The 23,787-nt window shown below is 42.4% G+C and overlaps 1 long non-coding RNA gene across 1 annotated transcript in view; it reads right to left on the bottom strand.

Annotated features, from left to right (window-relative positions):
- LOC109023770 (uncharacterized) overlaps positions 1-21,044 on the bottom strand; it is a 30,696-nt gene extending 9,652 nt beyond the window's left edge. The window contains exons 1-2 of the long non-coding RNA XR_008673238.2: positions 3,790-21,044; positions 3,401-3,612 (exon numbers count right to left, since the gene is read on the bottom strand). This is a non-coding gene — a long non-coding RNA (uncharacterized lncRNA). The remainder of the gene's footprint in view (positions 1-3,400; positions 3,613-3,789) is intronic.
- Between the last annotated feature and the right edge of the window lie 2,743 nt (positions 21,045-23,787).

Here is a 23,787-nt window from a genome sequence, read left to right as displayed (position 1 = left end):
GATAGTCAGAAAAAGGAGAAAGAGAAACCCCATAATATTCTGCCTTCATTCTTCCTCCATGCCCAGACATTACCCTGACCAGTTCTCTTCGGGGCTAATGTCAATATCCTTAATACCTCAAATTATGGGCATTTAAGGGAAGGAATTAACCAAGCTAACTATACCATCTCAGAAACCTATTCAAATAACCACTAACCTCACTGAGCTCCAGTGACTTAGGAATACTCTCTGGGCTACTAAGCTAGAGTAAAAAAACTAGGCACTTGGTGAAATGGGAGATGTAAAATGTGAAATGGTAGATTGTGTGCACCATTAAAAACAAGGAAGCTGGGCACGGTGGTGAGTGCCTATAGTCCCAGCTCCTTGGAAGGCTGAGGAAGGAGAATCACTGGTTTGAGGCCAGCCTAAGCAACATAGTGAGATGGCTTCTTTTTGAAAAAAAAAAAAAAAAAAAAGGAGAAGAAGCCAGCCAGAGCACTATTACTTCTGCTGGAGTCTGGGTTTCTCACCAGGTGTGTCCAGTGTCCTTCATTTTGGCCATCAGCAGATTATGTAGTCTGTTTTGGCAGAGGGAGCTGGTCAGAGGTGCCACCCAGGGAGAACTTAGCTCTGCCCCTCCCTCGAGATCCAGGTAAGGATGGCTTCTGAATCTTGCTGCCATTAGGAGAGAGGAGCTCCCCCAATGCAGCCTGCTTTGTGTCCGCAAAGAAAACCAGCGCATTATTATTCTTCTGTCATCCTAAGAGTTGCTGAGCCTTGAAAGCTCCAACAGAGGCGGCTGCTGGAACGTGGCTGCGGGGGCAGTGCCACATCTAATTGCTTCACACGCGGCTGCCAGTTTATGGGTCCTTCGCTCTGCATTTAACACCGTAGCTGCTGATGGACTTTTGCTGTTGGAAAATATGCCCCGGTCCTCTGCACACGGTTTTATAACTGATGGGGGAAGATGCTCTCTCATTTGGTAAATTGTATCTGGCCTTTCCAGCTCAGTGGTCATTAATGTTTGTTCTCATCCAATGAGCAGATTCAAAGAAATACAGCTCTCATTAGCTCCTGCTCAATTAAGAAAAATGCTCATCTGCCCCCATGACTCAAACACAGCTTCCTAGCTGGAGCTGTTTGAGTTCCACAGCTGGAGAGACTGGGGAGGTCATCCAAGCCATCTCTGATGCTTCAGCCCCAGCAACATCCAGACTGCAAATCCCCTCCAGCACCTCCTGCCTCACTCATTCCACACCTGCCTCCTAACGAGCGAGGACTACAATAAGTGACCCTGCTGAGTGCTTGCTGTGTACCAGGTGCTGTCCTAAACGATGTGCATGGCGTAGTTCACACAGGCATGCTTACAAATCTATGATCTCCAGAGTCACAAGAACGCTCTGGAGCAGAGTTCAAGTTCAACTCCTGACACCTATGTATGGGCTGTGTGAACGTGGAGAAATCACAAAGAGAAGACCCACATTTTTGTGCTTAAACCAGATCCAGGTGTAATAAGGTGAATCTCTGGGGTCAGTGCCTCTATGGATAAGTTACCTTCACTTGGTTCTCTTTCCTCAGACTATTCCCAGGCAGCTGACTTCCACATCCTTGTGATTGGCCACCAGGGGCATGAGGGAAAAGGAGAATGAATCAGCCAAAATCCCATCGCTATCCTTGGAAAAAATGCCATGTGATGTTATATTCTAAAATTTGCAAGTTGGAGCTGAAAATAATCAGCAGTAGGTGTGTTAACTGGCATGGCCTCTATGGAGGACAATTTGCTAATATGTCAAAATTTCAAATGTACATCCTCTTTGACCTGGCAATTCTACTTCTAGGAATGTATCCTGAAAAATAGGTTTGGTGAGGGAAAGTGTGTGTTCAAGGATATTTATGTCCGTATTGTCTTACTAGCATAAGCCTGGAATAATCTAGATGAGGACTGACTAAATAAATTGTGGTATATTTGCACAATGCCATATTATGTAGCAATAAAAAGGCAGCTTTAACTAGATTCAAGTGGAACAATCTTCAAAATATTTTAAGTGAAAAAAATCAAGGTGTTATTGTACTTTTTTTAAGTATTTATACTCAGCTGTTTATATATCATAGAATATCTCTAAAAAAAATCAACAATCTGATCATAGTTGCTGCCTCTGGGGAAACACTGTAGGTGGCATGAAGTCAGGAGTGAGATAATTACTTTCACTGTGTAACCTTTTGAATCTTGAATTTATGTCATAGGAATGAACTACATATTCAAAAAGCAAACTGTATGTCATTAAAATATTAAAAATATTGATGTTTCAATAGACAAAATGCTTATTATTTATTTAGTTAGTTAGTTGATATTTTTAAAGGGGGAAAGAGGCCAGGCATGGTAGCTCACACCTGTAACCCCAGCACACTGGGAGGCTGAGGCGGGAGGATTGCTTGAGCCCAGTAGTTCAAGTCCAGCCTGAGCTGGACTCTCTCTCTAAAAAACTGAAAAATAAATAAATAAAGACAGCCATGATGATGCAGACCTGCAGTCCCAGCTACTGGGGAGGCTGAGGAGGAAGGATCACTTGAACCCAGGGGGTTGAGTCTGCAGTGAGCAGTGATCTCACCACTACACTCCAGCCTGGGTGACAGAGCAAGACCTATCTCTTAAAAAAAAAAAAAATTAAAGGGCCGGGCACGGTGGTTCACACCTGTAATCCCAGCACTTTGGGAGGCCAAGGTAGGTGGATCACCTGAGGTCAGCAGTTTGAGACCAGCCTCACCAACATGGTGAAACCTCATCTCTACTAAAAATACAAAAAATTAGCTGGGTGTGGTGGTGCACACCTGTAATCCCAGCTACGCAGGAGGCTGAGGCAGGAGAATCGCTTGAAATCAGGAGGCAGCGGTTGCAGTGAGCTGGGATTACGCCACTGCACTTCATCTCAAAAAAAAAAAAAAGAACCAATTGAAAATCATAAATCTGCAGAGGACAATGAAAAAATAATAAGGTAAATATGCAGAGAAATAAACTGGCATTTTTAAGGGAGATGGTGAGGCCAGGACTAAACCAATCATATTCCTTGGATCCTCTTGTGGGAGTCCTTCTGTTCAACACACAGCACATACTCATGTATCTGCTGCTGGGGAAAAGATCTTTCCATGGGATGGCTTCCTAATTTCTGATGGGCCATCAATTTGGATACTTTGGGAGCAGCTAAAGACCTGTTCTCAGGCTTCTTTGAGTACTGTTATGTCTCCTAACCAGCTTTCCCCCATGAAGCCTCTCCCCATCTGTGATAATTCATTTTATGTACCAGTTTGGCTGGGCTATGGTGCCCAGTTGCATGGTCAAACATCAGTCTAGTTGTTGATATGAAGGCAGTGTGTAGATGAGATAAACATTTGCATCAGTAGACTTCAAGGAAAGCAAACATACCTTCTCTAATGCGGGTGGCCTCATCCACTTGGTTGAAGGACTTAGGAGAAAAAGCCTGAGATCCTCCGAGAAAGAGGGAATTCTGCCTCTGCACTGCCTTCAGACTAGACTGCAGCATCAACTCTTCCCTGGGTCTCCAGCCTCCTGACCTGCCCTGCAGTTGTTAGACTTGCCAGCCCCACACCTGCATAAGCCAATTTCTAAAAATAAATCTCAAGAGAGAAAGAGAAAGAGAGAGAGCAAGAAAGAGTGAAAGAGAGAGAAAGACATACTGTTGATTCCATTTCTCTGAGAACCCTGACTAATACACCATTCAGAGGAATGGCTCCCCACCATCACTCATCCCACTTCCCACATCATACTTGGTGAAGCCTCTGCTATTCTCTTACCTACCAAAGTGCGTATGTCCAGTCCTGCTGCCTAGGCTGGAAGGTCCTCGTGAGCCGGTGCTGTGTCTCCATCATCAATGCATTTCTAACATTCAATGAAGTACCTGCAAGTGCTCGATAAGGATGTGTTGTTGAATGAGGCTGCAGTTTTAGTGACAGGGCTCCCAATGCTGAATGCTTAGGTTTGACTCATCTGTAGGTTCATATACAAATCAGCACATCAATTAGGAAGAACATGAAGGAAAAGAAAAAGAAAACAATCCTTACCAGTTGTTTTCAATTACCAGGACCCTTTGTTTTCCTTGCCGCTTCTTACCCAGCTACCTGAAGACCTGTCAAAGGCAATTTACTGTTCAGAATTAATTGAGCAGGCCACCGTAGTCAAGATGCCACAGTGTTGGATTTAGCCTACACTGTATCCAAAATTAAAAGCAAGAATTCTCTTTTGAAATAAGATATATTCAAATAGAAAAAAATTATAAGAAAAATTTATCTGTGATCATCACCCTTCCTTGTACTCCAAATGTGTGCTGAATTTTAATGTCCATTTTAAAGAGGAAATTATGACCCTCAAGCCCAAGATCAAAATATCATTTCTGAAAATAAGATTGAATCTTAAATTAGAAACTTCTGCAGACATCTTCCACAAAAGTTTTTTTAATCATTTGTCATATTTTTAAAAGATTACAAGATGAATTCATCTTCGATTAGTCAATCTGAATCCTCAGGTGAATAAAGAACCAATTGTCTTAGTTTTCTGATCAGTAAGACTATTTTCAATGAGCACCCAACACCAACAATCTTGTCCCATAGGAAAACTGATTTATAAGCATGTCAAATGGAGATTTTATTTTATCCTGCCTTCAGCTGTCAACGAAAGACTTAGCGGCTCTCCCCAGGGAGCAAGGAGACGAAACAGTAGGAGACCTTCAGAGGTCAACCTTGAAAGCAGGAAACACTCAGTTTTGACCTGGTCTATTGAAATCAATATGGCATGGCATAGAGAAAGGAAGCAGATGGCAGAGTATACTTACATCAATATTTTTCTTTATTACAGAATTTGCATTAAATTTTGTTAAAGGACAAGTGGATTCAATTGACCATCAGAGATACAAAAGGTATATGCCATGAATCATATCTTAAATGAATTTTAATCAACACTATAGGATTTGCAGTACAGGCTTATTTTTCTTTGAACAAACTTATCTTTTTTTTTTATATTCTTTGTTATGTAGAAAAATACAGTATAAGACATAAAAAAGAGAAATATAACCTGTATTCCCACCATCAGATGATGCCATCAACATTGCAGCATATTTGATCACAATAGTTTCTTTATGCATTTTATATCATTGTGAACTCTGCTTTTTCCACTTACACTAGAGTAAAATAATTTTCTGTTATTACCTTTCTCTTCCTAATAGGAGTTCCTATTATCATCATTTTGGGAGGTTAAGCCTTTTCTAAACCCCAGAGCTCATAAGCAATGGAGCTGAGACTGTAACCCTGACCTACCTACTTTCAAAGACCATACTGTTTCCACTAAGTCAAACTACCTTAAAAATACTTATTCCTTTTGGCTCAGTAAGTCACCTTTTGGGAATCTACATGGAATCTGAAATGTACGAGATGAGCCTGGGACATTTTGAGATGCAGGAAAGCAAGAAGCTACTAAAGACTAAATAGGTCACGTCAAAAGGAAGCAAATGAAAAAGATCCCAAAATGACACAATGCGGCTACCCAAAAGAATAATAATCACTCTCCGTTAAATCATTAAACATAAAAATCAATGAGTTCATAATGATACTTTTTTAAAACTTACTTATGAGAGCACCAACTCATTACTCTGAAAATTGATAAATACATAGAAAGAATCAAGAATTTATCCTTTCTTGTACAAATTGTAATTCAGGGCAGCCAAATACTTGATGAGGATAAGTCTTTATCGAAGAATTATGGATAACTAATGCAGAAGGAAGGACAGATTAAGAAAATTGCCATTTCAATCCCTCATGAAACCCTGGATCTGTCAATGGTCGTCAGTGAATGTTAAAATCACAGGTGAAATACTTGTGGGAGACTTTTAGAGGATGGAGCATCCTGACATCACCAGGACTGATTCCTGGCATTACCAAAAGTGGAGCAAACAGATGTCATGAGTTCATGGTATGATTCCACAGGAAGTACATAGCATCAGAAATATTATAATCTAAAAAGCATTTTAACCTTAATCGATTTAAGGCTCAGACCTAACTATCAGTTTATAGGAAATAGAAAAAAACAGAGGAACAAGTTAAAAACATCACAGAGAAACAATTACGCAAATCTAGATGTAGATCTAAAGGATAATCTGATTTTTCTAACAAATTCAATGGCATGAAAACAATTGAGGAGTGAGGAGGAGGGACAATGTAGACTGAAATAGCTAAGAGAAATTATTATTAATATTATTCGAATAGGCCAACCGTAAAAGAACAACTTTCAGACAATTAAAGACATTTGAATATGAATTGATATTAGAATATTTTTGATATTTGTGTTATTTGTTTGGTATGATAATACCTAGGTGGTTTTTTTTTAAAGTCTGGCTGCTTAAATGTATATAAAGAACTTACAAAGAAAATAATATGATATCTAGTATTTGCTTCAAATATTCCAGGAAAAAAAAGTGTGTGTGTGTGTGTGTGTGTCTGTGTGTTTGTATGTGGTGGGAGGGAGAGAGGAGGCGGAGATGATTAGATGAAACAGGAGTTGCAAATTGTTGACAGCTGCTGAAGCTGAGAGATGAGTCCATAAAGGTTCATTATCCTATTCTCTCTACTTTCTGTATGTTTGGAACATTCCATAATAAAATTTTTAAAAACCCTAAAAAATGATGCATATGAGTACATCAAAACCTATAGAAATGAAATCCCATATATGCCAGGACTAGAAAGATATGGAATAAATAACTGTAAAAAAAAATGTGAGAAAATCCTACTCCATATGTTATATGCTGATTTCCAATCTGCATTTTAAATGGAATCGCTCCAATATTATCTGATTAGTTTTGAAATTGATGATTAAAATAAAAGATTGATCATCTTCTACATTTTTTGGCACCTTACACCATCATCAATTTAAGTATTAATAGAAGGAGCATCAAAACTATCAATCTAAGAAATTCAGAATGAAGAGGTCTGTGATATGCTCAGTGAGCATGTCTTTGTTGTGGCAATGAAATAATTTGGAGATGGAAAGAGAACATAAATTCTGCAGAACAATTTTCTGTGCTCCTCTTTAAACAGGTTAAGGTGCTGATTTGGTTTTTCGAAAACTGAAACTGTGGATCACAAAACAAAGCAAAATTAATTGTGAGTAAATGGAAGAAAAGATCACTTGTAATGACATTTCTTTCCAGGGATATGGTTAAGCAAGATAATAGCATTCAGAGGGTAAAAATAAGTCCATTCACTAATGCCCACACACATTCCATATAATGACAGATGGAGACCTAATTTTAAAAACATACTACATTGTAAAAATACTTTGGAAATATCTAACTAAACAGTGGATTAGAACTTGATTAAAAATAAATGATTGAAATGCCAAAAGCTCATTAAAGGGAAGATGCTATGTGGAGTTGACTCCCCAAAGAAACAAAGCCCTTTGTGTCCAATAAAATATTTTCAGCTGAATGAAACTACTGAATATTTTAATTTTCAGTTTGTGAGGGAAAAATTATTTACACTTAATCACTGGTTTGTTTTTAACCCCAGAATTATAACAATTAGGAAAATAAGAGGCATTTATAAGATGCTTAAAGCAGGTCACACTCTCAGGACAGGTTCCCAGGAACCAGACTCTGCGATGGAAAGTTACATGCAGGAGCTTTACTGGGGAATGTTCTCAGAAACAGCACCTGGGAGGGGTGAGGGAAGCAGGATTGGGCACACGGAGAAGTAGAACTGTGATGCGGTTGCAAGAGGCCACAACAGATACCACGAGAAGACCAAGCAGAAAGGCCCTTCAGAGCTTTCATAATCTAGGCAAGGGGGGCCAGGCCCTTGTATTCTCACATAAATCCAATACCCACGGAAGTGGGTATTGGAAGAAGTAGCTCCTTTTGGCCAAGACTCAATCCCAAGAGGAACTCATGGATGAGTACCTTTGCAGGAGTGAGAAACCAATGCTTCTGACTGCTTGGAAATGAATGCTTTGATCCTGAAGGAAACATGCGGGGAGTGTATCTCCCCTGGCATTGCAGCCCCCACCCTTAGCCTCCCTCCTTCATGTAATAACTTCATCCCCTCTGAGAATAGCTCCATGGGATTCTCAACGATCTATTTTTCTTTGGAAACTGGTAAGAGGAAGGTTATTGGGACAAATCTCAGCCCCTTTCAGTGACTACATCTGGTGTCATGATCTCCCTCCTCTGCTATCACACTTTTAAACAGCACTGCTGTAGTCTGGGGGGCTTACCTGGTGGGATGACCATGATTTTCATCCCAGGAGACCCTAAGCCCTGCCTTACCATGAAAGCATGGCTTGGTGGCATAACCAGTTCCAGCCATGGCTACTGCACTTGCTCATTTACAATGAAGATCTGGCAAGGGGGTACCAAGAGACAACCTAGTGAGTCACCTGGGTGGCTGTGATCACAACTGGACAGCAGCTGTAGCTTAAAGTGTAATGGAATTCTTGTGTTCCCTCGTAGAAGCATTCTCCCCTTGGAGATGAGAACCGAGGAGAGACTAAATGTGCAAGGACAAGCAAGCACAAATTCCTCAAGCAGGTCTTTGGGAGTAATGCTGGTGGAGCCAGACCTACTTCCAATCATTGTTTTCTTATTGTTTTCTTTTCTCGCTCTGTCACATGGCTGGAGTGCAGTGGCGCAATCTTGGCTCACTGCAACCTCGCCTCCCAGTTAGAGTGATTCTCTGCCTCAGCCTCCCGAGTAGCTGGGACTACAGGCACACTCCACCATGCCCAGCTAATTTTTGTATTTTTTGTAGAGATGGGGTTTCACCATGTTGGCCAGGTTAGTCTCAAACTCCTGCCTCAAGTGATCCACCAGTCTTGGCCTCCCAGAGTGCTGGGATTACAGGCGTGAGCCACCACACTAGGCCCCAGTCATTGTCTCCTGAGGCCATCAATCCCACCTATTGGAGACGTAGCACTATATAACGGGCATTGGTTCAATGCCACCCTGTCCTTACAACATATTGAGAGGTGACAGCGTGCTGGCAGCCCTCACAGCCCTCGCTCGCTCTCGGCGCCTCCTCTGCCTGGGCTCCCACTTTGGCGGCACTTGAGCCGTTCAGCCGGCTGCTGCACTGTGGGAGCCCCTTCCTGAGCTGGCTGAGGCCGGAGCCGGCTCCCTCAGCTTGCCGGGAGGTGTGGAGGGAGAGGTGGGGCAGGAACTGGGGCTACGCACAGTGCTTGCAGGCCAGCACGAGTTCCGGGTGGGTGTGGACTCGGCGCGCCCGGTACTCGGAGCCTCCGGCCATCCCTGCCGGCCCTGGGCAATGAGGGGCTTAGCACCAGGGCCAGCGGCTGCAGAGGGTGTGCTGGGTCCCCCAGCAGTGCCGGCCCACCAGCGCTGCGCTGGATTTCTCGCCGGCCTTAGCTGCCTCCCCTCGGGGCAGGGCTCAGGACCTGCAGCCCACCATGCCTGAGCCTCCCACTCCCTCCGTGGGCTCCTGTGCACCCAAGCCTCCCCAATGAGCACTGCCCCCTGCTCCAGGGCACCCAGTCCCATCGACCACCCAAGGGCTGAGGAGTGCGGGCGCATGGCGCGGGACTGGCAGGCAGCTCCACCTGCGGCCCAGGTGGGGGATCCACTGGGTGAAGCCAGCTGGGCTCCTGACTGGTGGGGACTTAAGAGAACCTTTATGTCTAGCTAAGGGATTGTAAATACACCAATAGGCACTCTGTGTCTAGTTCAAGGTTTGTAAACACACCAATCAGCACCCTGTGTCTAGCTCAGGGTTTGTGAATGCACCAATGGACACTCTGTATCTAGCTACTCTGGTGGGGACTTGGAGAACCTTTGTGTCCACACTCTGTATCTAGCTAATCTAGTGGGGACGTGGAGAACCTTTGTGTCTAGCTCAGGGATTGTAAACGCACCAATCACTGCCCTGTCAAAACAGACCACTCGGCTCTCTGTAAAATGAACCAATCAGCAGGATGTGTGTGGGGCCAGATAAGAGAATAAAAGCAGGCTGCCCGAGCCAGCAGTGACAACCGGCTGGGTCCGCTTCTACACTGTGGAAGCTTTGTTCTTTCACTCTTTGCAATAAATCTTGCTGCTGCTCACTCTTTGGGTCCACACTGCCTTTATGAGCTGTAACACTCACCCCCAAGGTCTGCAGCTTCACTCCTGAAGCCGGTGAGACCACTAACCCACCGGGAGGAACGGACAACTCCAGATGCCCCGCCTTAAGAGCTGTAACACTCACCGCGAAGGCTGCAGCTTCACTCCTGAGCCAGCAAGACCACAAACCCACCAGAAGGAAGAAACTCCAAACACATCTGAACATCAGAAGGAACAAACTCCAGACACGCCGCCTTTAAGAACTGTAACACTCACTGCGAGGGTCCGCGGCTTCATTCTTGAAGTCAGTGAGACCAAGAACCCACCAATTCCGGACACAGTATCACCTGCAGGCTGGCACTTTAGCTGTGCTTTCAAAAACCTCTAGTAGATAGGCAGTTTCTGGATGGTGTTATCCTATCATCATATGTCCATTGTTGTCCTTCTTTTGCTATAAAATGGGGCCAGTGGTCCACAGTCATGTTATGCAGGATTCCATGTCAGTTTATCATATAATCTATAAGCCTACAGGTGGTCATGCTGCCTGAGTCCCTGTGGGTAGGAAAGGTAAAGCCATCTCTGAAATATGTGTCAATTCCAGTCAAAACCAATTACTGCCATTTCCAGATTGAAAGGAATCCGATGTGATCAAGTTGCTAGCAAGTGGCTGGTTAGTCTCCTCTGGGGACTGTGTTTGTTGAAGAGCTCAGTGTTGGTTTCTGTTGCTGGCAGGTTGGACATTTGGTAGTGGTAATAGATATATTAAGTAATTACTTGACTTCATGGAGATCCACTGTCAATTATCAGGACCCCTGGTTCTGAAGGGGGACAGAGTGATAATTAAATGGGGACATGATGGGGACTACTTGTAGTGTTGAGCATGTTTAGAGTGCCAGATTTCTTGGCCATTCCCCTGGATGTGATTTTTTTTTTTAATTTATTCTCTTGGCCATGGTAAGAAAGTTTCAGAGGCTTCTATGTAGCCTTCTTCACTACAGACCATACTGGTTGGCCCTACAAACCAAGGAACTAATGAGAAGATTCTGCTGACTACTACGGATTTCAATTATACATCCAGAAACTGAATAAATGACCACCAGGTGGATCCATGGAGCCAAAGAATCCCTTGTGAAATCAACTAGGTCTGGACTTCTTATTTCTTACTCTTCATAAGCTCCCACTTCAGCAAGGGGCCTGGATGAAACCAAACTTCCTGAATACCAGTGGAGATTGGACTGTGCCCAAGAGTCCTGGAAATATCTAGGATTGCCCTTTTTCCCATTGAACAGTTACCCAAGTAAGTGGCCACAGATCCCTTTGAGTAAAGACTGGGGGAACTGTTATCATATGCACTTGCCATAGTATAGCAGGCTCCTTCCTCAAACCAGCCTCTCCAGTCAACAGGTTCTGGGTCAAAGGACAGGCTCAGATCTGGAAATTGGCCATGACTCTTCAGTGAAGTGTTGGCATTATTCTTATGTGTCCCTGTATCTTGCCCTTAATAACACTGTGGTCTAGTAACCATCTCCACAGCTCTCTTTGGGTGAGGACTCCTGGCTGCCACTCCAACCTTTCCATTCATGATAATAATTGCATCCTTCTTGGTCTGCTACCTATGGTCTACCACCCGGCCTCTATCAATCTGGGATCTTACCATCCCCATTGCTGTTATATAGAACCCCATTGCTGTTATATAGAACCATCCCAGTTATATGGAACCCCGGCACAATATACAGTATCAGCCCTCCCCTAGAGGGGGTAGCCACCATTGAGTTTCTCATTCACACATTGCCCCTCTCACCAGCTCATTTCTTACAGCTTTGGTAAAAGGTTGCCTTCTGGGTGCCCCTGTGAAATACAGTGAACTGGTAGATTGTTCAGTCTTACAAAGTACAGTAGGCCCCCATTATCTGTGGGAAATATGTTCCAAGGCCACCCCACAGGTGGATGCCTGAAACCACGAATAGTACCAAGCCCCATATATATGATGTTTTTTCCTATACATGCACTGTGGCACTTTTGCAGTTTGAGGTATAACCACAAAACTAGCATAAATTTCTTTGTCCTTCTTCACAATTTCACAGGTAAAAAATTTGTTCTTACCATGGATCTTAGCAACTTCAGCATATAATTTTTTTTCCTTAAGAACTTTTACCTTTTCACTTAAAGGAAGCACTTTATGGCTTCCCTTTGGCATATTTGAATCACCAGCATCACCACTCTTGTGCTTTGGGGCCATTGTTAGGTAAAATGAGGGTGCCTTGAACACAAGCACTGCGATACCTCGACAGTCCATCTGATCACCGAGATGGTGAAGTGGCTAACTGGAGGGAAGTGTAGACAGTGTGTATCCACTGGACAAAAGGACAATTCACATCCTGGGGGGGACAGTGCAAGACTTCATCACACTACTCAGAACAATGTGCAATTTAAATCTTACGAATTATTGATTTCTGGAATCTTCTATTTAATATTTTCAGCCTACAGTTGACTGGGGGTAACCAAACTGTGGAAAGCAAAACCATGGATAGGGAGAACCAGTGTACAGTTGTCCCTCAGCATCCATAAAGGATTGGTTCCAGAACCTACCTTGGATACCAAAATCTATAGATACTCAAGTCTGTGATATAAAATGGCCTAGGATTTACATATAACCTACACACACCCTCCCATACACTTTAAATCACCTCTAGATTACTTATAATATCTAATATCATATGAATGCTATGTAAATAGTCACTATACTGTATTGACTAGGGAATCATGACAAGGAAAGAAATGTCTGTACATGTTGAGTATGGGATGCCCCTTTTTTCCCAAATGCTGAATATTTTCAGTCCAAGGTTGAATGAACCCACAGATACAGAGAGCTGACTGCATATCCACCATAGCATTCCTGCTTCTCGGAGCCTTTTGATCTCTTTCTTCATCGTCTGCTAAGGCATTTCTCACATATCTCCTCCACATAGTTGATCATTGCATTTCTAAGAAAGAAAAGAGTCAACAAAGATACCCCAAGAGTCAACCAAGAAGAGTGCTAAATTCTCTATCTCAGGGGAGTGCTCCCACATAGATAAAGTTTCCAGTATCCAACTATATATTGCATCCTTCTTAACCCAGGCCCTTCAGGATTCATCCCATAATATATTCTTCCACTCCTGCTAGTACTTGCTGGCTCAGTCTTGCGTCTTCTTTGGTGTCTATTTTTTCCTTCCTTATCACAATCAGCACTTCTCCTGTCAAGTTTTATTGTACTTGACTCTAGTTCAGGGTCTGCAAACTTTGCCTGTAAAGAAACCGATAGTAAACATTTTTGGTTTTGTGGGCCATATGGACTTTGTCGTGACTACTCAGTTCTCCCATTGTAGCATGAAGGCAGCCATAGGCAATGTGTCATTGAATGGATGTGGTTGTATTCCACTAAAACTTTATTTACCAAAATAGACTGCAGGCTGGATTTGGCCAGGAGACTGCAGTTGCTGATCCCCATTCTATTTACTGGCCTAGTGTCCAGGAATGGAGTTGGGATCAACCCTGAGTTAAGAACACACTATCTTGCAAGAAAAAGCTCCTGCACTCTCTTCAAGCAAGGGTAGCACTAGCTTTTAATAGGGAGCAGCGGGCCCAGAGGGTTGAGGGGAATCTGAAGATTCGAGATTTTTGGTGCAGGAACACATAGATCCTTATTCCAAGTCTCAGCATCTCACTCCTTCCTAGTCAGGGTCCTGACCTTGGCATAGCACACTTACTAGGATTGAAAATTTTAACCTTCTCTGGAGCCCTCCTGGCCTTATAATTAAGTTCTAGGCTTGATCCTGGCTTTTTTCTACTTCTGGCTGCGGGAGATGAGAAGCTCTTTATAAACTGCCATAGGCCCTCTGGCTTTCACACTTAGCCTTAAATTGGTAATTAATCATTGTATCCTTTCATCCCCTTTCTCTAATTCATTTTATAGCACTCAGAAACAGCCATCCAATTCTATTGTACTTACAATTACCACTTCCCCTGAACCCCTAGATATCTCAGATACTAGACTTGCCAATGCATTGCCTTCCAGCAGTTACATCACAGCGAATGTTGCAACAATTGCATAGTTACAGCCTACCAGGGGCTGTAGGTAATCCACCCACCCACCCCTAGTTATGGTGTCCTCCCTGCTGGCTGGTCAGCTGATGACCCAGTTCCAGATTCCATTTTAGAGTCTCCTTCCTCGGACCATTCCTAGCACCAGTGGTTTTAAGAATGATTACCTGAGAAACAGGGTCTGAGGTGGAGATTTACATGCAGGACTTTTACTGGGGAGTGCTTTTAGGATCAATACCTATAAAGAAGAGAAAAAGGATTCCATAGAGGGAGAAATTGAATTATGATTCAGTTGCAATAAAGGCCTTCAGCAATCCCATGGACTGCTGTCAGAGTTGTCTAGACAAGGCAAGGGGCCAGCCAGCCACAGGATGCGTGCTGCCCCCCAAACCCCAACTGCAGAGGGGGTAGGGCCTTGGGCAGGGCAGCTCTCTTCTGCTAAGGGAGGGATTCCCAAAGACAGACTCATCTGTGAGACAACAAAAGCCAGCACTCCTGGCAGCCGGGCGAATGAGTGCCTGAGTCCTGGAGGGGAGATGGGAGCTGCACACCACCGCATCCACTACAAGCATGTGCAGTGGTTGAGTTCATGTCCACAGTAAGCGTGTCAGATAGGCATCCATGAGCCCAGCTTTACTGACACACCCTAGTTACCAGGAATCCTGGGAGAAGCCTTGGGTTCAACTGATTGTTGCGATTGTAATTGTGATTCCTGAAGGAATTCTAGATGATAAACGCAATAAAGTAGCAGTGATTTATTGTATATAGAAACTTTAAAACCCACTTTTGAAGGGTAAAATAACAAGAAAGAGGAAGGAAAGAATAAAGGAAGGAAGGAAGAAGGGAAGGAAGGAAGAAGGGAAGGAAGGAAGAACGTAAGGAAGGAAGAAGGGAAGGGGAGAGGAGGGGAGGGGAGGGGAGGAGAAAGGAGAAAAATCAAGTCCTCTCAACTCACTAGAGCATCCATATCTACTTAACTGGAGACAGGTATTATAAAAAGTTATTTTTCTACTTCCCTGCCTTTTAACAGACAACATTTTCTGCTTTTTGGCTGGGGAGAGGACATTTGAAGTACCATGAAGCCAAGTTTGTGACAGTGACAAACTTAAAGAGGTTACAATTTTGAAATATATAAGTATTTAAGTTGGAATCAACAAAATACCTATTAATGTGTGTGACATGTACAGATGTCCAAATAAATGCAATTTATTTCCTATAAAGTCAGAATAATTGTGTAGGTAGAGTTAGAAAACATTATTTTAAATTATTTTGTCATTGAAGCTGCAAATTATTATAAAATCCCACAGAAATTGATAGTTGAAATGATTTTGAGATTCTCAAGTATTATCATAATACTTGCATAATTTGAAATTCTGATGAGTTCCTCAGAAGTTTATTTCCAAGTACCTGTAATCTTTTCATGTTGTTCAACATTAATTCATAGCCAGGACTTATCTTCAGGCAACTTTACGGCTTGTTCCTCTGTGAAATTCTGTAAGTTGGAGATTATAAACATGAAAACAATCAGTTGGGGCTCTTTTTGGCAGATTTTGAAATGTTGCCATTTGTTCAATTTCTATCCCTATAAACGTAGCAGGTAATGGATCTTATCGGTATCCAAAACATATCATCTCACCTTACATTTATTCTTCAGGAAATTAGGCTCATAGCTAGGTGAATTTTCAACAAGTTAAATATAAACTTTCTGTACCCTCATTAAGATATTTGTTGATGCTATTGAGTTCATCTTGAAACACATACACACACACACACACACACACACACACACACACACTCCATGTGTCTAACTCCTCCTCCATCCCTCTTCAAACAAAATGAACATTAGGACTTTAAATTGCAGGCAACAGCCATAATCAGAAAGCCAGAAGCCACTGCTCCAACCCTGAGGTCCTCTAAAGTTGATTGCAAGGCAAATACTAGGCAAAGATCTCTCTAGATCCTTAGATGTTTGCTTCTGGCTCATGGAGTTGAAAGGATGAAATGAAAGGGCGTGGGCACAATCCCTAGCTTGGTGCTGGCACAGAAGCCCAATAAGGTCCACAATTCCTCATCTACAGTCCCAAATCCCGGAGTTCTGAACACTGAAATATTTTTTGTAAATCCTTTGGCATCAAAACCTGGCCAGACAGAAGGCTATTTCTAGGCCTCGGTATGAGTGGAATACGTCCCTCTCTAGAAGTATAAATGTGTTTGATTATCAGATGGTCCTCCAAGTCTTATGGAGGTCTGACAGTATCTACAGTATATGCACCCCAATAAATTCCTAAAAGTCCGAACATCTGAGTCTCTAAACACCTGGCTTGAAAGGCTTCTAGCTGAGAGTCTGTGGATCTGTCCTTGGTGGCTCTCTTCTCCTTCCCTTTTTGCTGGTCGTGGCCCCTCTCCTTCCTCCCTGGCCATCATTAGTCTATCTGAAATAAAAACTACACTTGGTCAGACATCCTTTTGTGTCAGCACCTGTTAGGCACCTTATCACATATTTTTTGGAAAGCCTGGGATGACCCTGGAAGGGACTGGTAATGAGCCTCATTTTAAAGATAAGGAACCTGAGATGGAGAGAACTTAGTGAAGGTCAAGAACTCCCATGCGCAGAACTAGGGTTGCACCCCAGTCTCTGGCTACTCAGCCTCTGCTCCTTCTACCACAGCAGGCTGGGATTTACTTGAAGAAACACTGTTTCTTAAGGGACACTTAAAATTCAACCAAGACATTCTCCCTGTGTACTCACAGGCGGTAAAGTGTAGTGCCATAATTCTCAAAGTATGATCCCAGGATGGCTGGATGTCCCTAAGACCCTTTCAGGGGCTTTGCAAAGCCAAAGCATTTTTTGTAATAATAATTATATGTTATTTGCCTGTTTCGCCTTTGTTCTCCTATCAGAAGACTATGGAGTTTCCAGGGTTGGCGTGACATGTATTATACAACAGATTGAATGCAGAAGCAGATATGAAAATCCAGTTGTTTCCTGTTAAGCTGGACATTAAAGAAATTTGCAAAAATGTAACAAAAAAAAAACCCACTCATCTCACTATAGTTTTTTTTTTTTAAGGAAACATCGTTGTTTTTTATAAAAATATATTAAGGTTAACATGCAATGGTTTTATCACTTTTAAATGAGTTAAACATTTTTTAATTTTCTCCTTCTTAATTTCTAATACCATATATATATCAATAAATGCAACCAACAAAAACGAAGCTCATCAGAGTCCTCAGTACTTTAAAGAGTGTGAAAGGGATCTGAGGCCCAAAAATTTAAGAACTGCTAGTGCAGTGTTAAGAGTGCAGACCTAGAATCCTAACTACCTGAATTCATACCCCAATTTTGCTACTTAGTAACTATGGAAGTTTCTTTATGCCTTAGTTTCCCCACCTACAAAATGGGGACAATATATTATCTACCTCCTAGAGTTGTGGTGAGGACTTAATGAGTTTGCACATGTAAATCACATACAACAATATCCATCACTGAATAAGCTCTTTGTTTTAGATTTTATGTTACTGAATTGTTACCTACTCTATATATTTGTGTTTATTTCTAGGGAAAATCCCCCCAACATTCAAGATGAATAAAAAGAATAAATTACTGAATTATCCAAATAGGTTTCATTTACTTGAATTAGAAAAAGAAAAAATGTCTTGGAACTGAAGTCGTGTTTCAAGCATAAATGTTAAAATAGTTTCCATTTACTCTATTTACTGCCAATTTAATATTCTCATTCTCTGGCACTAAGCATTACAAAAATCTTTTTAGAAAAGCTAAAATCTCTCACCTTTATAAGTAGTCTCATTTTCCACATTTGCCGATGCTGTTTAGAAAATGAGTAAACTAGGGTTGGGCAACATGTCTGAGACACGTTACCCCAAGTAAGAATGGTATATGAGATTGGAACACCAAACGTGGTGATTAATAATAAAACAGAATGCTTTCAATTCACAACTTAGAAGTCTTATTCAATGAAATCAAAAATGTAGGTTTTTTTAAAGCACAGATTCTTAAATAAATGTATTCTTGAATATAGTTTTAATGCTTTTAATATAGGTTTAGGTATATGCTAAATATAGATTCATTCTTTTCCTCTAAAGAAATGCATCATGCTTACTCAGTAAATAACAGTTTATACCAAATAATTTTTTAAGGAGTTGAAAACGGTTTGACTTTGCAGAGCAGCACAGTGGCTAGCACACACACTTAGAGAAATATGTTTCTACCTTACTCTGTCAATTACTAATGCATACCATGGCTGAATTTCCTTATGCCCAGATTCTGCTGTGTAACCACAATAGGAGGGAATTGACCGAGGTCAGTTCAAGTATGTCATGAAAGTCTAAAATTCTGACTCCTGAAGCCTCTCATTTTCCAGCACTGACAATAGAAAGCACAGTAATTAAGAGCAGTGTGACCTTGGGCGGTTACGCCCAATATTCCTGAGCTGTAAAGCGGGAATAATAATTGTATCTACATCTTAGGTGTGCTGTGATGATTAAATAAGGTATTATAATGTATGTAAAGTCCTTGCCCTTAAAACAACATTGACGGGAAAGCTCCACCACAAGATGTTTAAGTGGAATCCAAGATTCAACCATGTAACATGTGTGATGGTGTAATAGTGAGGTGTTCCAGGTACTATTGCTGCCTAAAGTTAGTGTTGTAAAACTATTTCATTATGCTCATGGATTCTATGGGTCACGAATTTTGGAAGGCCTCTTCTAGATAGTTCTTGCTTGGGCAAGAACTATCCATACTATTGTTCCAGGATTGCCATGAGTTGGTGGGGGCAGCAGTCATCTGAAGGCTCAACTGGGCTGGACATGCAAGATGGTGCCCTCAGATGCTGGAAATTGGTGCTAGATGTTGACTGAGACTTTAGCTGGGACATCAAACAGAGAGCCTACATGTGATCTCTCCATATGGCCTGGGATCCTACATAGCATGACTTCCTGGGGGAGTCAGACTCCTTACACTGGTCAAGAGTCCAAGGAAGCCAACTGGGAGCTGAATTGTACTTCTGCTGCATTTAATTGGATATGAACAAGTAATAAAGAGCAGCCCAACATCAAGGGGAGACAGACCCTACCTCTCCAGGGAAGGAATGTAAAAGAATTAGCGGGCATGTTGTGAAGTTGCCATATGAGGGAAAGAAAAATATTATTTTTCTGTCTGTATGGTCTCCAAAATAAATTAATAAAAGGGACAATATTGAAAATATTGACCTGAGAAAGTCCCGAATGATCATGAAGCAAGCACTTCCTAACTGTCCCCAAAACCAACCCTGTGTAAGAATTTAGCCCACTTCTAGCTGGGGGTGGTGGCTCACACCTGTAATCCCAGCACTCTGAGGCAGGCTCACCTGAGGTCAGGAGTTCGAGACCAGACTGGTCAACATGGTGAAACCCTGTCCCCACTAAATATACAGAAGTTAGCTGGGCATGGTGATGGGCGCCTGCAATCCCAGCTACTTGGGAGGCTGAGGCAGGAGAATCACTTGAACCCAGGAGGCAGAGGTTGCAGTGAGCCAAGATTGTGCCACTGCACTCCAGCCTGGGCAACAGAGACTCCATCGAATAAAAAAAAAAAAATTAGCCCACTTCAGATTGAGAACAGGGGCAAAGGGAAGATAAGAAACAGCAATTGCCAATTCCACCTACATTTGAATTATGCCAGGTCATATTAGCATTATCATGGATTTTTACTCTATCAGATTATAAACTAGGTTACTGTAACTAAAACATCACAACACAATGGCTTCAATTTATTTCACTAACAGTCCAGTCAGCTCCAGTTGGCAGAGCACCTCTCCTCCCTAATGTCCTCCCATACTATTGCTCTGCCATTCCCTGAGGTATAGTCCTTATCTGCATGGGTAACACTGGTGCACCTTACTTCCAGCTCGGGAGAGGAAAAACAGGCAGCGAGTAGAAAAGCAGCTTATCTCAGAGTTGTGAGGATCTGTAGTCAAGTTGCATCCATTGCCTCTGTTCACAACCACTGGTCCAAGCTTAGTCACATGACCACGCCTTGCTGGAGGCAGGGCTGGGAAACAGTTGCTGCCTGGTAAGCCACATGCATGAGGAGAGAACAGATTAGGGGAACAAGTGTGCCTCACAAACAATAAATAAATAATTATTCTAAAATTTTAACTGTTTTGCAGCATTAACAAGCTAATCAAATCTTAATCTCCATGAATTTCAGTGTCATAAATAACTAATGTGCCAATTGCAAATTAGTCTGAATTAAATGACATGTATTCTTCTAAGCACTTACAAATTTCTCTAGGACTGCCAGCAATTCTCTTGCAAAAATGACTGCACATTGAAAGTTGGCAACACAGCTCTCACCTGGACTCCCACATATGAATTATTGTGAATTCCAAATTAATAATGTTCAATGAGATCTTAACAGAGTTTAGAAATGATAATCAAGGTGGAGGAAAACAGCTTAACAATGAAGACTCCACAAATAACCAAAATTGGGGCAAATTTTGATCACCTTCTAGGGAAGAAAAGGTGATATTTTCTTTCATGTATTAATGTAAATGTAAGATTGTATGTATTTTCGGATTTAAAATGAGATTTTTGCACAGCTGCTGCAAATCTAATGGACTTGAGTACATTTTTATAGCCCCACCTTCTCCCCAAGTGTGCTCCTTAGGCTGGGATGACACTGAAGACACTGCACAGGTGTGCTGCAATATTAAGAATGCAGGACACTTTGGGAGGCTGAGGTGGGCAGATCACTTGAGATCAGGAGTTCAAGACCAGCCTGGCCAACATGGCAAAACCCTGTCTCTACTAAAAATACAAAAATTAGCCGGGCGTGGTGGTGCATGCCTGTAGTCCCAGCTACTTGGGAGGCTGGGGCAGAAGAATTGCTTGAACCCAGGAGGCGGAGGTTGCAGTGAGCCGAGATTGCACCACTGCACTCCAGCCTGGGTGACAGAGCGAGACTGTCTCAAAAAAAAAAAAAAATGCAGAACAAGAAATTGTCATCTCTGGCTTCCTTTTGTGTCTCCTTTAAAAAGTTACTGAACTCCTCTATTTCCTCATCTGTAAAATAGGAATACTACATATACCCCACAGTGGAGAATCATAAAACGGCACTTTATACTCAGTAAAACACAAAGCAGAAAGATTAAATCAACACTGTCCAGTCTGTAGACGGGCAGCAAAGGCAGCTAGGGGTTTCTGTAACATGCATGGAAAGGGACAAGATTATGTTCTCTCACTTTTGATCCCAGTCTTGATGTCTCAAGGTAAAGACTGACAAACACTTGCCGGCACCATCTGGTCCTGCAATGCCTCTCAGGAGGAAAGGCTCCACACAAGTTGCTGGCAGCCAGCTGCAGCAGCCAGCGCTGGCTTGGTACTCACTAAGAACCTTTTTTTTGTTGTTTGCTTTTGTTTGAGATGGAGTCTCACTCTGTCACCCAGGCTGGAGTGCAGTGGCGCGATCTCGGCTCACTGCAAGCTTCGCCTCCAGGGTTCACGCCATTCTCCTGCCTCAACCTCCCAAGTAGCTGGGACTACAGGCACCTGCCACCTCGCCCAGCTAATTTTGTGTATTTTCAGTAGAGACGGGGTTTCACCGTGTTAGCCAGGATGGTCTCGATCTCCTGACCTCGTGATCGGCCTGCCTGGGCCTCCCAAAGTGCTGGGATTATAGGCGTGAGCCACCGCACCCAGCCGAAGAAGAACCTTTAACATGACGACTCTGGCATCCACTGTAAGTTTAGATAACTGTTTTAAGGACAATAGGTACTGTGGCAGGATGGGGGGTGTATGTCAATACAGATTAGATTAGCTCTCTTCATCAAAAAGAAATGTGGAGAATAAAAATTTGAAGAAATAATGATGTCACGCCTGTATCAAAACATCTCAAGTACCCCATAAACATATACACCTCCTGTGCACCCACAAAAATTTTTTAAAAATTGGAGGAACAAAAAGCGCTATGTCAATACCACAGTGAGGGTAGAGAAATGTAAGAACAGAAGCATTCCCTAGGCTTTACATTTGGATCTTTGTTTGGCAGGTTCAGCCCACATGCATGTGTTCACTTCTCCAGTGTGATAGGCATAAGATACCAGAAAAGGATCATGTAGCTGTGAAAACACCAAAACAGGGAGAACTGATGGTAAATGACTATGTGTGAATGGACCAGGAAGCCCAAAAAATCCTAATACAGAAAACAGAGTGGGGAACAGAGTGCACCTAGACAAAGAAAGATAAACACACCCCAAAGGAACAACAAGCAAATAAAATATCAAAGACATCTCCACATTTTCTTGTACCACCAAGAGGCTCCCCCAAAATAACAAGTCCATTTGTCATGTTTCCTGTCTCGTTCACTTAACTATCAGGAGATAAGGTTTAAATCTCTTTTTGTTTGCTGGGCCCCCCTCCATCCTCCATCCTGCAAATAGAATTCTACTCCAGAAAAGCAAATAAATTGAATTTTATAAAATTACAGTGTGGATAGAAGTGAGACAATGGATTGTTCCACAAACCCAAAATCAGAACTAAGGTGTCTCCTGAAGCCTGGAAGAAGTAGCTAATTAAATAAATGAAGAGGCTGGGCGTGGTGGTTCATGCCTATAATCCCAGCACTTTGGGAGGCTGAGGCATGAGGATTGCTTCAGCCCAGGAGTTCAAGACCAGCCTGGGCAACATAGTGAGACTCTCTCTCTGCAAAAAAAAAAAAAAAAAAAAAAAAAAAATTAGTCAGGCATGGTGGTACAGACCTGTAGTCCCAGCTACCAGGGAGGCTGAGGTGGAAAGATCACTTTAGCCCATGGGGTCGAGGCTGCAGTAAGCAGTGATCACTCAACTGCACCCAGCCTGAGAGACACAGCAAGACCCTGTCTCAAAAATGAAATAAACAGAGATAGTATTAGTATTTTACAGGTCAGTAAACATGCTGTTCTCATTGCCTCCCATGCCCCTCACCGGATAAAAGAGATGACAAATTAAAAGATGACATAAATGTATATTTACATATATTCATCTATATAAGTGAGGTATGCATTAACAGTGCTAGCTGGTATGGTGATGTGGAGTTGAAGGCAATCAAGGTGTCAGCTCTAGAGAAAGCAGTAAGGAAGGTGTGGTAGACGCACACTATAGAATACCAGGCAGCAGTCAGAAGTAATGAACTAGACACTGCTAGATGTGGAGTGAAAAAATGTTGAATGAAAAACGAAACTTAGAAGAACTGTAACACAGTATCATGTACATTTGGTTAAGCATAAATTAAAAACATACCACATGCAAAGCACTACACCATTTTCTCGGGCTATAGATTTAAAGGTGTGTCAAACACAACAGATTGGGTCCCTCTGTGGGGAGAATGGTAGAAAACAGGATTGAAGGAGCAAAATTAAAACCAAGGAGTCCTCATTGTTGGATAATAGGGAACCTGGGCACCAGTGGGATATAATTAATTCAACTCTGCATCCAAAGTTTAAAGAAAAAGACCTATGTCTAGCAAATGAGGTCTGGTTAATACACCGTGAGGGCAACCACATTCTCCTGGCATGCTTGAACCCATCACTCAGTATACTGCACTGACTAAAACTCACCATGCCTTACTCAGTGTGGT

The sequence above is a fragment of the Gorilla gorilla genome, chromosome 19 (genome assembly GCF_029281585.2).
Source record: "Gorilla gorilla gorilla isolate KB3781 chromosome 19, NHGRI_mGorGor1-v2.1_pri, whole genome shotgun sequence".
Classification (NCBI taxonomy): domain Eukaryota; kingdom Metazoa; phylum Chordata; class Mammalia; order Primates; family Hominidae; genus Gorilla; species Gorilla gorilla.
This window is presented reverse-complemented; position numbering and strand designations above follow the sequence as displayed.